Genomic DNA, 6,540 nt, shown 5'->3' with positions numbered 1-6,540 from the left:
CAGAACAGCTCCCCAAAAGCGGTGCTGATGTCACATCCGTTGTCCAGGTCTCAGCACCTCTCCCAGCTGTGCTTCCTCTCCTTGGATCCAAACTTTTTGCCGTGGGCTGGCTGGGGGCGGACGGGAAGGGAGGGAGGCAGGCAGGGGGAGAGAGGCTGGAGGCGCTTCAGCACCGCGGACCGCGCCCGCCTCGCCTGCCTGCCTGCCTGCCTGCCTGGTGGTGCTCCCTCCCGCTCCGCCCTAAGGATGCCTGCGGAATGATCGTCCCCCGGGCGGCTGCTGCTGCTGCTGCTGCTACTGCTGCTGTTGCTGCTGCTACAGTCCCCACCGCCTCCATTCAGGCTCTGGCGGGCAGACAGAAAGTGCAAGTGCCTAGCGTGGTCTCCGCAGTGCAAAGGGGACGAATGCTCGAAGAGTAGGAGAGAGAGAAGAACCCTGGGATCAGGATGCAGGCGCCCTCCAACATCCTCAACCTTCTCCTTCTGTCCTTGCTGGCTGGGCTGGATCCTTCTAAGGTAAGAGATGTTAAAAAAAAATATTTGGGGGGGAGGTGAGGAGGGAGGCTGTAAATCTTTCCTCCTCCTATGCGTGAATCTCCCTTACCTGGCAGATGACAAGTTCACCTATCCCAGGAATACCACTGCAAGGTAAAAGAAATACATGGAAAATCCTGTTGTATGCAGCAGGCAATGCGGGTCTCTTGGGCATTTCTCTGTCTGAGTGTAGAGGCTTTTGTGTGTCGGTGTCCTTTTATTGTCCCGATTAACAGCACCGGATAGTTGATCAAAGAGATGCAATGTTGTTGTCTAGATTCATTGAGATGTCTGGCTCCATTGTTTAAAGAGGACAAGCTGCTGTGTGAGAGAGAGAGAGAGAGAGAAAGAAAGAGAGAGAGAGAAGCAGAGGGAGGAAGGGAGGGAAACTGGTCAATAATGCTAACAACGCAGACATACTGCAGTTTGTGTCCAAAACATTTAGGATGCTCATAACACATGCACATTCACACACACACATGTGCACACACACACAGACCCTAACTGAAAGGGGTTAAATCCTGCCTTCTATGGTTTGGTTCTTTTTTCTCTCACTACAGAAGTTTTATTTATTACCGACAAATAAAATCAGCTGTAACAGAAGCCTTATATGGCTAAGATTAGTATGGAAACAATTATCTGTTGAACTCTGAAAGCTGTTTAATTCTGGCTGAAATAAACCCTATATTATCCAACCACAAGACAAGGGTATATTTATAGTGGTCAATAAATATATCCATTATGAAGAAACATCTAGCCTGTCAGAAGCACCGGTATCAGCAGTCTAAATGTAAATAAATTTATTTAGAATAAAAGCTAAAGTGTCATAGGCAAGAAACAGTTTGGGTATCTTTCTCTTCCTCTGTTAAGTACAATAACTATGCATCTAGCTACCACTGAGTTTCATTGCTTTCAAGTGCTTTCAAGTAGCACAAAAGTCAGATCTGGAATGGAATTTATGACTACTTAAAAGTAAACAGTATCATATATTGTATGTCCTGCCTTGTGTAGATAGTTTTAACATCTTTTAATAATACACTGAAAATCAGAGATGCCCAATACTGTTTAATAGCAATGATGACTTGAAAGAACAAGGCCTACAAATGTGTGTGTTGTACACCATAAACTTAGAACTTGTTTTATCCAACTCTTAAAATGTATATGCCATGCAGTCATCAGACTATTTGCAGGCTTTATAAAAAGGGAACAAGAACATATTAGAGTGTATGTCAGTCCATTACTACCAGTAATGCACATTGTGTTGCCACCACTTTTATGGTATGTTTATGAAAGTCATTTTTATTATGTATTTTAAGTACTAAGCAATAATATGATAAATTTTCAGCATTTGTAAACAGCATTTTTCTTAACAGATGTCAAAATTGCTCACATGATAAGTAACATGTTTTCTACAAAGATGGAAACAGTATTCCTCTAAAAATGAAAAGATCGAATTTTGAAATGAGTTCAATGGCAAATTGATTTACAGCTGCAGATTGTTTTATGGTGGGCTGTTTTGTTTTATTTTGTTGTGTTTGCGGGGGGATAAATTTGAGTTACATTTATTATATAAAACCTATAAGCTCAAATAGGAGTTAAGATGGCATGACATCAGTTAAATGTGTTAACTACCCAATAAGTTAAATTAATATTTTATTAAAGTATATTGAATAGCCATTACTTTAACCAATGAAGGCAAATACACAACAGTGCTACATATATGTTTGCAAGAGCACATTTTCATTATAGTCAACGACTTTCACATATGGGGGAGGGGCTTGCAGTGCCCTGGGAGCCACCTCACTCTCGGGATGGAGGGGTCCAGCAGTTGTGAGGGTTACAGGTGCATGGAATGCAGTGGCAAGGCCCCCGCGCTGTACAGGGACTATCAGCATGGGGGGCTGCACCTCAGCATTTGCAAATCCTGCCAGAAACCTGTGGACGAGTATATTGAGTATGACCCTATTATCATCCTGATTAATGCCATTTTATGCAAAGCACAGGCTTACAGACACATTCTGTTCAATACGAAGATAAATATTCATGGGAAGCTCTGCATATTTTGTTTGCTTTGTGAAGCTTATGTCAGGTGGCTACAAGATTCAAGCCAAAACATAGATCCTGATGACTTAATCAGATATGCCAAGGAATGGGACTTGTATAGAATGGTTGGAATAGCTTCTTTAGAGCAAACTTCATTTTTGGTTGACATTTTTACTGCCCTATGGGTAGCCAGGCCTAAGATGCTGAAAAGAAAGTCTGACTTCATTTTACTTCTGAAAGCCCTGCTGTTGTCTAGTTACAGAAAACTTCTGCTGACTCCAGCTATTATTTGGGAACATAACTACACCCCTTTGTGTCTCCATCTCATAAACGTATTTGTACTAACATCTAACTCACAAGTAATTGGAGTTACATTGAACTTAAGCCGAAAGTTTGTTTTGTTGGCCATTCTGAGTGGATTGCTTTTTAAAAGTGATGTTGTCTATTTGTTCCAGAGAATGGGATTGAATGTTTGAAAAAGCAGCCCAGCATCCACTTGCTAAATCTTCAATTATTTTGAAGGTCTAAACTAAAATCGACATGGTTATCATTCTCAAAGGATTACCTTCCTCCAGCAAACCCAAATCATTGCTTTCATAATGTGATAAAGAAAATTGTTGGGTAACAAACATTTTCATTGCCAGCAGTTGGCTGGATACAGTTCTGGAATTTCTAGCTTTAATTCCTCACACAAATACAGCTTTTGTAGGTGTTGAGTCATAAAAAAAGAAAAGAAAATAAAAAAACCCAGCTGACTTCCTGCCCCTAGGGCAGGGGGCTGGACTCGATGATCTTCCAAGGTCTCTTCCAGCCCTAATGTCTATGAATCTATGAAATCTATACATTTTCTTTGTCTATTTTTCTGTCTTTAGTTACACTTAACTCCATTAATTTATAAGGGATTACTTGGGAGCAATTAAGGGAAATTTTCTATCTATTTTTCTATTCACAGAAGAGTAAAACCACTAATGTATTAAATGAACTGAAGCTGGCATGCTTATTTTTTGTGATCTCAAAGCAATGCTTCAGGTCAAGAAAACAAACATCTCTCTGTCAGGGATACGCCCCCAAAATCATGGTAGATGAAGCTCTCCATCATACATGTCTATAGTCATAAAAGCTAGGATGAGCCACTGGAAAGAGATGGCATAAATTAACTTTTCAAACTCTGCTTCTAGCTCTTTTGCTGCTGCATTATACTCTGTTGAGAGTATAAAAATGGCCTTTTATTCTTGACTACATGTGACATTTGAGGGGATATTAAAATGTTCACTGTAGTCTATTTTAACTCTGTGAAGGACTCATGGTCTGAAAAGCTAAAAAGTCCTTAGGATAATATGAAAATAAGCGCACTTTGTCAAATTTTGCTACTTAGAAGAACTGAACTGGGTTTTCATAGATCTAAAAGTTGTTGGTATGTAGTTCTTTCAGGCCCCTAGTGAAAATATTTCACAGAATTAGGCATTTGAAATAAATTGTATATTTGAGAGGTGTATATTTCAAATTGTATATTGCAGTTGTACATTGTATCTTCTGTATTCTTATGCATAAGTATTTACATTTTAAGACTGCAAATAATCGATTTTAAATTTCTCTAACAAATTCTACCTCTTTGAATTGTATATAGTTGTCTTTATTAAAGAACTCCAAGTAAAGACTTAAAGTACTAAGGAAAATAAAATAATACCTGTTTACTTATTTATTTATTGATTTATTTAATACTAAAGAGAAATGGATCAATAATTTCCCCACCCTTCAGACTGGTAGGCATACTGTCCACATGAAATCAACTGGAAGGACTAAGGGAAGGTTAATAGGTGTTTTTCCCCAGAAGAATTGTTTTGTGCTTATCTTTCTGTTGAGGGGAATACTTGTATTAATAAACAAACATATCAACATAACCTCTCTCATACATACCTGTTTATTCTCCAAACAAAATGCTTTAAAAGTTTTAAAACAAAATATGTGAACACTGTGCATACATATATACTGAATCACCTTCGATTTTGCTATAATAATAATGTGTGTACAGTAATAGTTGTATCAGATAAGTTATTTTAAAACAGCACTTAAAAATAAAAAAGGTTTAGCAACAGATAGGTCACTGTTGACTAAGAGGATCATGTACTAGAACTTTTATCTTGACAAGGTTGCTGTGCTCTAACTTTCTAAGTTATCTCCCAATTGTAAAGTGTTTAAGTATCGCCACCTTATGGCAAGATATTTACCTAGAAAAAATGTAGAGTTTAGTCTTTAATTTCTGAAATACTAAAATGTTATTTCACTGGTTTAATTCCTTTTCCATGTTGACACATTTTAAGATTTTCTCTAAAACATGACAGGATTTTGATTCAGCATGGAAGTTCTAGAACTAATGAAATGCCTTTTCTTTCTATTTAAAATGTAATGCTGATGACAGACTATCCATTTTATTTTTAAAAGATGTATTCAAATGTCTTGTCTACTAATTAGACTGTAATTATACTCTAATATTTATATAGAAAAATAAAGGAAAATATAATCATCCATGATAATGTTCTTAAGTAAAATGTTATTTCCAGTACAGTCTCTAGCTATTCACTAAGACAGAATATAGGCGTAGGGTTTAAACTAAGGTGAAAAAAGTTTGTTCTATGTTACACTTGGATCCAGTACCTTAAAAGAAAGAACTATTAAACGTTTGGAAATTCGTAAGAGTTGCTGCTAGATGGCATCTCTGGGCTGCTTTTTTGGAAGTATGGTTTTTGCAATGACCTTCATAGTCTCTGAAGTGGGTGTCTGTTATAGGGATCAGTTTAGGCAGACTATTATTTGATCTCTGTAACCAAATGACCCACTATATAGCATGACAGAGCAAACATTTCAAAGCTGTGCAGTGCTGATCCATAAAGAAAATAAGCATGTGAGGTTTAAAGGATTGTTGTGTTTCTGTATAGAAAGATTATTTTTTTTAAATCTAGAATTGAAACTTTGTGTTTCAATTGTGATTGATTTCAATGTCTTGAAATCAGCCAAGAAGAAATATTTCCAAAGGAGATAGACGAGTATATTCAGGGGATAAGTAAATCATGGTATTGTATAAGTGTGAAAAAAGGGCAAATTATATTTATGAATTATTTTATATAATTTTGGAAGTTAAATTGAAAAAGTGAAAAGACGTTTAAGAATATTTTTTCGTTACGCTATGATGCATATTACACATCTTTATTTTGACCTAAGGAATTATTATATTTCAAGCTAGAAAAATCCATGAAGTTATATTCTGCGTACAGAAAGAGACCACATAACTAGCGAATAACCTTTTTACCCCCAAAGCATTCCAAAATCTTCTGAGGTAAAAAACAGTTATATTGACTTTGCTTCATTAATATTACAAGTTAATTCATTCTCATTATGAGAGCAGGAATATTGTTTATGAACATGGGTTACTTGTCCTGCAATATATTATTTTTACTGGAAATAATGACTCGTTGTCCTACAATCTTTGACAAGATATCATGTGAAATCTCATTATCTACTATGAAATTAAATATAGCCCGTTTCTCATAATATCAGTTAGTAGTCAATAGAAAAATGTGACCTTTATCATCTAGCCTACAAGCAGAAAGCTCAAAAACATTTGTTCCCAATTGTGGTCAGCTACAACTCTATGAACATTCTCCCATTTCTGAGCAAAGTATTTCAGAAACAAATGTAGAGCTGTCTTCTACCTAAATGCTTGACCTTTTCTCAGTTGGGTTTCATAGTAGAATATGGAACAGGGCTAGCATTGGTCACCCTGTACCACATCCAGATAAGCGTGGACATTTGGTTCCCTGGGGACAAGTAGTAGCAGAGCACCTTGTGCTCCAGCGACTTGTCCCTGGAGAATGCCTGTGCCACATGCACTTTGGCGCACGGCAAGTTGCCCCAAGGGTGGTAGGGGAGTCTGGACCAGCACTGTGCTGGTCCCAGCAGCCTTACC

General features: G+C 37.6%; 1 pseudogene; it reads left to right on the top strand.

The window, feature by feature from the left end:
* The first annotated feature begins 2,344 nt into the window (after positions 1 to 2,344).
* Positions 2,345 to 3,052, top strand: LOC102385281 (annotated as a pseudogene).
* The last annotated feature ends 3,488 nt before the right edge of the window (positions 3,053 to 6,540 follow it).

This window comes from Alligator sinensis, unplaced genomic scaffold, assembly GCF_000455745.1.
Source record: "Alligator sinensis unplaced genomic scaffold, ASM45574v1 scaffold709_1, whole genome shotgun sequence".
NCBI classification, from domain to species: domain Eukaryota; kingdom Metazoa; phylum Chordata; order Crocodylia; family Alligatoridae; genus Alligator; species Alligator sinensis.
Note: the sequence above shows the minus strand (reverse complement) of the source record. Positions and strands in the feature narration are given on the sequence as shown.